This window comes from Penaeus monodon, chromosome 14, assembly GCF_015228065.2.
Source record: "Penaeus monodon isolate SGIC_2016 chromosome 14, NSTDA_Pmon_1, whole genome shotgun sequence".
In the NCBI taxonomy this organism is placed as follows: Eukaryota; Metazoa; Arthropoda; class Malacostraca; order Decapoda; family Penaeidae; genus Penaeus; species Penaeus monodon.
This window is the reverse complement of record NC_051399.1, coordinates 13,480,477-13,487,976: the sequence shown is the minus strand read 5'-3', so window position 1 is coordinate 13,487,976 and position 7,500 is coordinate 13,480,477. Positions and strand designations below refer to the sequence as shown.

The 7,500-nt window shown below is 39.0% G+C and overlaps 1 protein-coding gene across 1 annotated transcript in view; it reads left to right on the top strand.

The window, feature by feature from the left end:
- Positions 1-2,746: 2,746 nt before the first annotated feature.
- The window catches only part of LOC119580900 (33 kDa inner dynein arm light chain, axonemal-like), an 89,473-nt gene continuing 84,719 nt past the window's right edge, over positions 2,747-7,500 (top strand). The window contains exon 1 of the mRNA XM_037929133.1: positions 2,747-3,257. The gene's annotated coding sequence lies outside the window, so the exon portion shown is untranslated. The remainder of the gene's footprint in view (positions 3,258-7,500) is intronic.

Below are 7,500 nucleotides of genomic sequence, written 5' to 3'. Positions count from 1 at the left end.
CGTCTCCTCCCCCCTCCTTCTTTCTCTTTATCTTTTTTCTCCCGTTCTTTCCTTTCTTTTTCCTTCTTTATCTCCGCTCTCTTTTATAATTTGAATAAGACTATAATAGGGTTATATGATTCAAAGATGTACTTACAATAACTTATAAATTAATAATATAGTATTAACAATATAATTATAAAATAATAAACATTCTAACAATACAAAATAAATAAAATTTCCTATTTGATAATACCTGAAATAAACTATGCAATTACATAATCTTTCATTTGTCTGCCCCCAACCTCCCGCAGGGCTGCAAAACTAAGATTTATTCTTTCTCCCCGAAAACTACCGAAGCATGATGATATACTAAAATAAATTATAACAAATTGGAAATAAGAAATAAGAATAATGGAAAAAATAACATAATAATTTAAGCATTTATACATAATGAATAATAGATAATAATCAACTAAACAAATGATACAATTATAATGAAATAAAAATTATACAAAATAACACCCACACAAATTTTTTCAACACAATTAATAACGATAAATAAAATGTTGTTTTTAATAGAATGACTGATAATATAATAATTAATAAAGTATATAATATAAATAATAACATTAATATCATAATAGCACAAACAAAAAACAGAAAAACAACAAACAATTTTTGATATTTAAATCAGAAATTAATAATAATAGTAAAATTTATTTTCGGTGACTTAGAACAGATGAATCTAATTCAAATAACTGCATGAAAATAAACTTAATAAGTTAAGTAACAAATTATTGATAAATATAAAAGTCATAATTAACAACACATATTATCATAAAATAAATAACAAAAAATAAATGATAAAATCCGGGGATAATACATGAACACTAATAAAATTACGATAAGGTAATTTCTTAAATTATAAGAAGGTTTGAAAGAGACCTAAGAGGGCCTGGACGAAAACCTGTAAGACCGACCGGGGGGAAGACCCCAAACTGACCTGAAGAAGGCCCGGAATAGTGACTTAAAAGAAATGTCTGGACAAATGTAAAGCGAAAAGGGAAATAAGGGCCTGGAAAGACCTAATTACGAAAGACTGAACGAAATACAAAGGAAGCAAACCTGGAGTGGGGATGGAAGGGCAGGCAGCTCGGCCTTCAGGGGCCTCTTCCCCCCCGGTCTTCGTGGCGAAGGCGGCCTCGACAAAACAAAGGTTTTTTAACTTTTTCGTTCCGGCCATTTTTTCAAAACGGACTTGTTTTTGTTTATGCTTAATTATCTGTTTTATTAAAACAAAATGTGTTGTTAGTGAAATTTAACATGTGGGATAGTTTAAAATTAAACAAATAAATAATATGTATTGCTACGTTGACGTAATTGAAAGGCAAAAAAAAAAAAAAAAAAAAAAAAAAAAAAAAAAAAAAAAAAAAAAAAAAAAAAAAAAAAAAAAAAAAAAAAAAAAAAAAAAAAAAAAAAAAAAAAAAAAAAAAAAAAAAAAAAAAGAGGGGGGGGGGGGGGGGGGGGGGGGGGGGGGGGGGGGGGGGGGGGGGGGGGGGGGGGGGGGGGGGGGCTTTCGGAAAAGTTTGGGGCCAAAAACCCCCTTTTTTTGCTGCATTCATTTCGGTCCGTTCCAACCCAAGGAAGTTTCTCGCCTTATCTTAAATCCGGGGAAAATTGCCATGAATCCCTGCGGTTTTTAGGGTAGCCCCCCATCGATTTTAAATCGAAAAAATTTCAATTATTTTTGAATTGGCTTGGACAATCTGTTACTTCCAGTACGTTACCAGTAATATCTGAAGAGTCATAATAGCACCAGTAGTAATGCAAACGATAATAACAACGACGATACAGATTATAAGGAAGACTACAGAGTCATGCTTGATTACTTCCAGATCACGTTCCTTTCTTCTTTCCCGGGTGACTAGCAGTGAATTTTATTTCTGCTGCCGATGGCGATAAAGCCTTGTTTTAGTCAAGCGCAATTTTGCTTTTGTGTAGAGGTCATTGCGCACCTGAACGGAAACCAATGGACTGTCTTCATGAACGCTGAAATAACAAATAAATAATAGCGATAATCAATCGTACATGCATCGCGACATACTTATCCACAGATCATAAACTTATAAGCTTAAATATTCTCTAAATATGAATAATCCCAGAATTGCGTTGAAGGAGAACCGTAAATTATATTATGACAGGTAACAGAACATCTCTGGTCACGCGAAACCCGAGGATGAAATCCAAGCTTCACACATTAACTGGCTACGTGGAAAGCTGCTCAGATCAAGTTGTATCTTTAAAAGGAAGAAAATGCGAGAATATCGGTATTTCCAACGATAAAGCAATAAGGTTAAAATTAAGGTGCTTTGAGAAGTTGTTCGTATATATTTCACGCTGAACATTATCTTTAAAGTGAGGGATTTATCAGAGTAAAACAAATAAACCCAAATTACCCTGAAAAAGTCTTTCGGAGATTTTAGGATAAATGGAGACGAGTTGGTCAGGAAACGTATCAGATAAGGCCCTATTAACGTCCTACATATCTGATGGCTAAAGTTAAGCGACCTCCATTTCGGTTTTGTTGGTCATGCTGCCTATTCATGTTCCGGTCATGTTATCATCACACAAGGAAGCCTCTCTCCTCAGTAATCTCACCCAGGGCTGATATGCTTAAAATTCTCTCTGGGGTTGATTAGATATTGCCTCATGCGAAAGTTCACCTGCTGGTTTTTGTGAGGCGAATGTACGGCCATCGCTCCCAGCTGCGATTAGCTTTTTAATTGTAAAATCTAATGAAATATTAATGGTAATCATATCGTGATGGTGTTATTGATGCAAAGGGAACTGATTTGGCCAGGCCAATAACAGCTTCAATGAAGTTGCATTATTAATCATCATATAGGTGATAGATGTCGTTATATATCCATTGAGCCTTGACAAACAATACTTATTTTTACACACGTTGTTAAAATGTCTCATAGACAATTTATTCATTACTGATAGGTTTGCACCACACACATATAATTCCTAAGTTAACTTTGAAAATATATGAGAGAAGCAAAGGAAAAAAAGAAAAAAAAAAAAAAAAAAACAAAAATATTCTCGGCGCCAAGTGCCAGCAGCGAAGCCCGACGGCGCTCACCATCACGGCGCCCGTGTTCGATTTCGTGTCCGCGACCAAGCGAGAAGTTTCATCGCCTCTTCCGAACACGCACTTCGGCCATTCACTGCGCTGAGGAGCTCACTGGTGAACGCATGAAGATTTCAATTTTGTAAGTAATTCTTCTGACCTTATTAGTCGGATGTAGGTCGGCGCGGATGCTAAATTTCATTAATGGAAAGCAGCAACGTCTTTCTGGCCATTTGCAAGCGGTTAGATGGCTGCCTCGCGTTTTCTCGCTTCATGTGACTTTATGCATGAATATCAATGTTAATCTGATGCCCACCGTGAGACACCGATTCGCTGTTTTGTCCATATGTACAATACCTGCTGTGTATTCTGTCTATTTGGCCGTAGCGTTTTCACAGAAATTGTCTGCAAATGTATGTTTATATATCACACACACACACACACACACACACACACACACACACACACACACACACACACACACACACACACACACACACACACACACACACACACTTCCAATATATATATATATATATATATATATATATATATATATATATATATATATATATATATATATATATATATATATACATACACACACACACACATATGGAAGTGAAGCGTATGCATGTTTTTATCAGCAAGACCAGCGGTAATCAGAAGTCATCGAAGATTAAAAGACTTCCTTGACCTTTGACCTCTTCTGATGCAGAAGATAAAGGGTAATTAATTGAATTTTTATGCCTTTGTTCCTAACAATAAAATGCATTATAATCTGCACGATTTCTAATCCATGAATTTCAAAAACAGATAAAAAATGTTGCACATCAGTATTTTGCAAAGTCCTTAGGAGATATAATACAATATCATTAACCCAGGCTTTCAAAACGTCAGTAGTTTTAACATTTTCCCTCTTGAGCGGCTAGTTCTCGTTGAGCCTCACTCTTGGTTTGCAAATCTCCTGTTGGCCTCTGGGAACGGTAGCCGGAAATCGCCTGCTCGGACGATCAGCAGAAACAACAAAATCGACTGAACCAGACAAACGGAAGCAGAATAAATCATCTATTTCTGGCGTGCAAGCATCATATTTTGTCTTAGGTGTTTTCCATCGATTTGTTTGCAGGTCTGTGTTAGTCGATGGATTAATCAGTAATTTGCTGCATTCATTTAGTTCTTGTTACTGTTTCTTTTTTTCTAATGTCGATGTTGCATTTATGTAAACAACAAGACCGAGGCTGTGTTCATTACACGTCCTGCACAAGGTGAAGTTATCAGAGATGACATTACCAACATGCAGCCAAGGAAAACATTTGATCGTTACACACAACATTACATTAATGCAACCCGGTCATAACTGTTTAATGACAAATTATCAGTGGCCTTTGCCATTGCTACCCGATTATTGCTGATCACCGGAGAATTGTTGATAACCTCATCATGCACCGAATGGAGTTGTCTTCATTAAACATTAATATTCGAACGTCGTGCAGTCAAAATTAAGGTACCCTGTGCAATAAACATTGACCTTGCAGACACTTGAGACAAAATTCCGGCTCCGCCATCAGCTTTAATCTCTAATAACCAAATACGTCAGTGGTGGACGGCGCTGACCAAAGGGAGTGAGGTATGTATAAAAATTGGAGGCAAGTTTGAAGAGGGTGAAGGAGAACTATGAATGAAACTGAAGAAGAGGGTGAAGGCATTCCAGCAAAATGTGGACGATGAAAGACAAGACATACGCAAAACAGATAAACTGGAACAAGAGATATGTTGGAGATAAAACAGATAAGATAGAGATAAAGCAGATAAGATGTTGGAAATTACACATGGAATATTGAAGACAAGAGACACGAGGCGATGGAGACAAAACCGATAAGACGTTGGAAATAAAGCAGATGAAATGTTCGAGACGTGAATTGCAGAGAATAAAAATGTCGCAATGAGCCCGACAGACTAGAAACAGACTGCATACTCAGTCGTACTCTTTATCATCTAACGTATCGATAATACCCGTCATGGACATCAAGTAACATAGAAAGCTGGAGATGAGTGGAAAAAAAAAAAGAAACGAAATTAGAGCCGGTGGCAGTGACCCGTTTTGACTGTGAGGAAGATCGCGTGTGTCCCTTGCTCATAAAACGGCGAGGTCCCTGCAATGCGTTCCCTTGTGATCGCGGCCTTTGCGGTAAATCATTCATCGCGGGTGAAATTCGTGGTCCTGGTGACACTGCCAAGGCGATTCACACGGCGTCGTTGATGGGAGGGCAGGTCGGACGGGCAAGATATATTATGAAAGTGAAGGACAACATTTCAGGAACTTTTATGTACATGTCTTCTATAGGATCCTTCCTCCTCTCTCTCTCTCTCTCTCTCTCTCTCTCTCTCTCTCTGACTGACTTGTCTGTCTGTCTGTCCCCCTCTCTCTGTCTGTCTGTCCGTCTGTTTATCTCTCTCTCATACTCTTTTCCTTTGTCTCTGTCTGTCTGCTTGTCTGTTTGTTTACTTTTTCTCTCTCTCATACTCTTTTCCTGTGTCTACGTCTATGTATCTCTCTGTCTCTGTCTGTCTGTCTGTCTGTCTGTCTGTCTGTCTGTCTCTCTCTCTCTCTCTCTCTCTCTCCTCTCTCTCTCTCTCTCCCCCTCTCTCTATTCTCTCTCTTTCTCTCTCTCTCTCTCTCTCTCTCACACACACACACACACACACACACACACACACACACACACACACACACACACACACACACACACACACACACACACACTCTCAGCCTCTGTCTATCTCCCCCCCCTCTCTCTCTTTTTGTCTCCCCCACTCTATTTCTCTCTCTCATTCTCTTTCACTCTTTCGCAGTCTCTCTCTCTCTCTCCCTCACCCTCCCTTTATACTGATAACCTCTCTATTACGTACTAATCTGATAAGATCCATGGGGAAGGGAGGTTGTTCTTGATGCAGAGTCGAATGAAGTGATGTAGCAAAGTGAAATATAATTTGAAATTGCAGCATGAATCAGCATTCTGGGAACGCCCCATTAATTAAAAACTCCGACGGTGGTCGGGCTGTGCTGCAACAACTACACTGTTGAGGACGTTTGACCATAGTTGATCAATGATTTCGTCAGGAAATTTATTTTTCAAAGTGAACAGAATAACTCATTAAGTGTTATTTTCAAGTCTTTAGTGGTTTTTGTTAGAAGAGGAAATCAAGACGACCCCAGTTTGAATAATGAAATGATTTCAGGAGGACTAAATGTTTGCCTTGACCCATCTCAGCTTTTGCGCAAGAGCTAGTCAGCTCGATCAAGCAAGCTCGGGGAGGGACCCGAATTAATAATGTTGTAGGTACATCTTTAGTGTTCTTATCTCTAAAATCCCGACAAACATTCGCCAAGAATTCTTCTTTTATCAAAACATGAACAAAACTATTCAGAATGCAAGGTCAGCAATATTTTGTTTCTTTAACATTTTTCGTCCCCTTCCCATATGCGTTCCCAACAGGAATTCCCTCAACCATTGCCCAACGCGGAGTGAATCATCGAAACACGTAAATGGCGCTACAAGGGGACATAAGATGTTGTCTTTACGAGGCAGCGAGCGCGCGTGGCGTGAGGGAGGTTCGGATGTGTTCGAACACCCGAGGCGGGAAGATAAGAGACCTTCCAGGCAATCAGACTGACAATTCCCTCCTTACGAGGATGGTTGCGACGCAGCTGACAAGGGCCTCTTCGCGGGGATGTGACTTTAACCACTTTCTACCTGGGTCCTTCCTGGTTCCGTAGACCCTCTCCCTTTCCTCGGCAGGATAAGTAAAAAAGGGGATGTCAAGGTTGCCGGATGGGAGAAACGCCGGTTTTCTTGCCTCATAGACCCCCCGGCAGGTCAGCAAAAAACAGCTAGCAGGTGGCAGAGGTGTGTCATGGGAATGTCGGGAGGGATGCAGAACTCCGAGAGCCTCCGATTGGCTCACTCTCCCTTTTACTCTCTAACGCAGAGTTGGTCATCGTTCTTTCCGTTTTCTCAGGGTCGCTTTTTCATTGTCAGTCTCGACGTGGTCAGCTGACAAGATCTGATCCTTTTATTATGTCAATTATTGTTGCTGAACTAATGGATAAGTGAATATTAGTTTTTGTCGACAGCTTTGATAAAGATTGTTCGTGTAAGCTTTTAACACTCTTAGTATTCCATTTTAATCCCCGCTCTTTCAGCTTCCTTGCTTAAGATTGAACATATGATATTATTCGCTAACACAGCGATTAGGTTGCGGATTAAGATAATCATAAAGTTTATGATACTATTAATTTCGGATTAATATCACTAAATTTCGGTCATCAAATGTGTTTATCGGCTATTCGAAATCAAGGCCAAGGAGATTAGCCTCATATT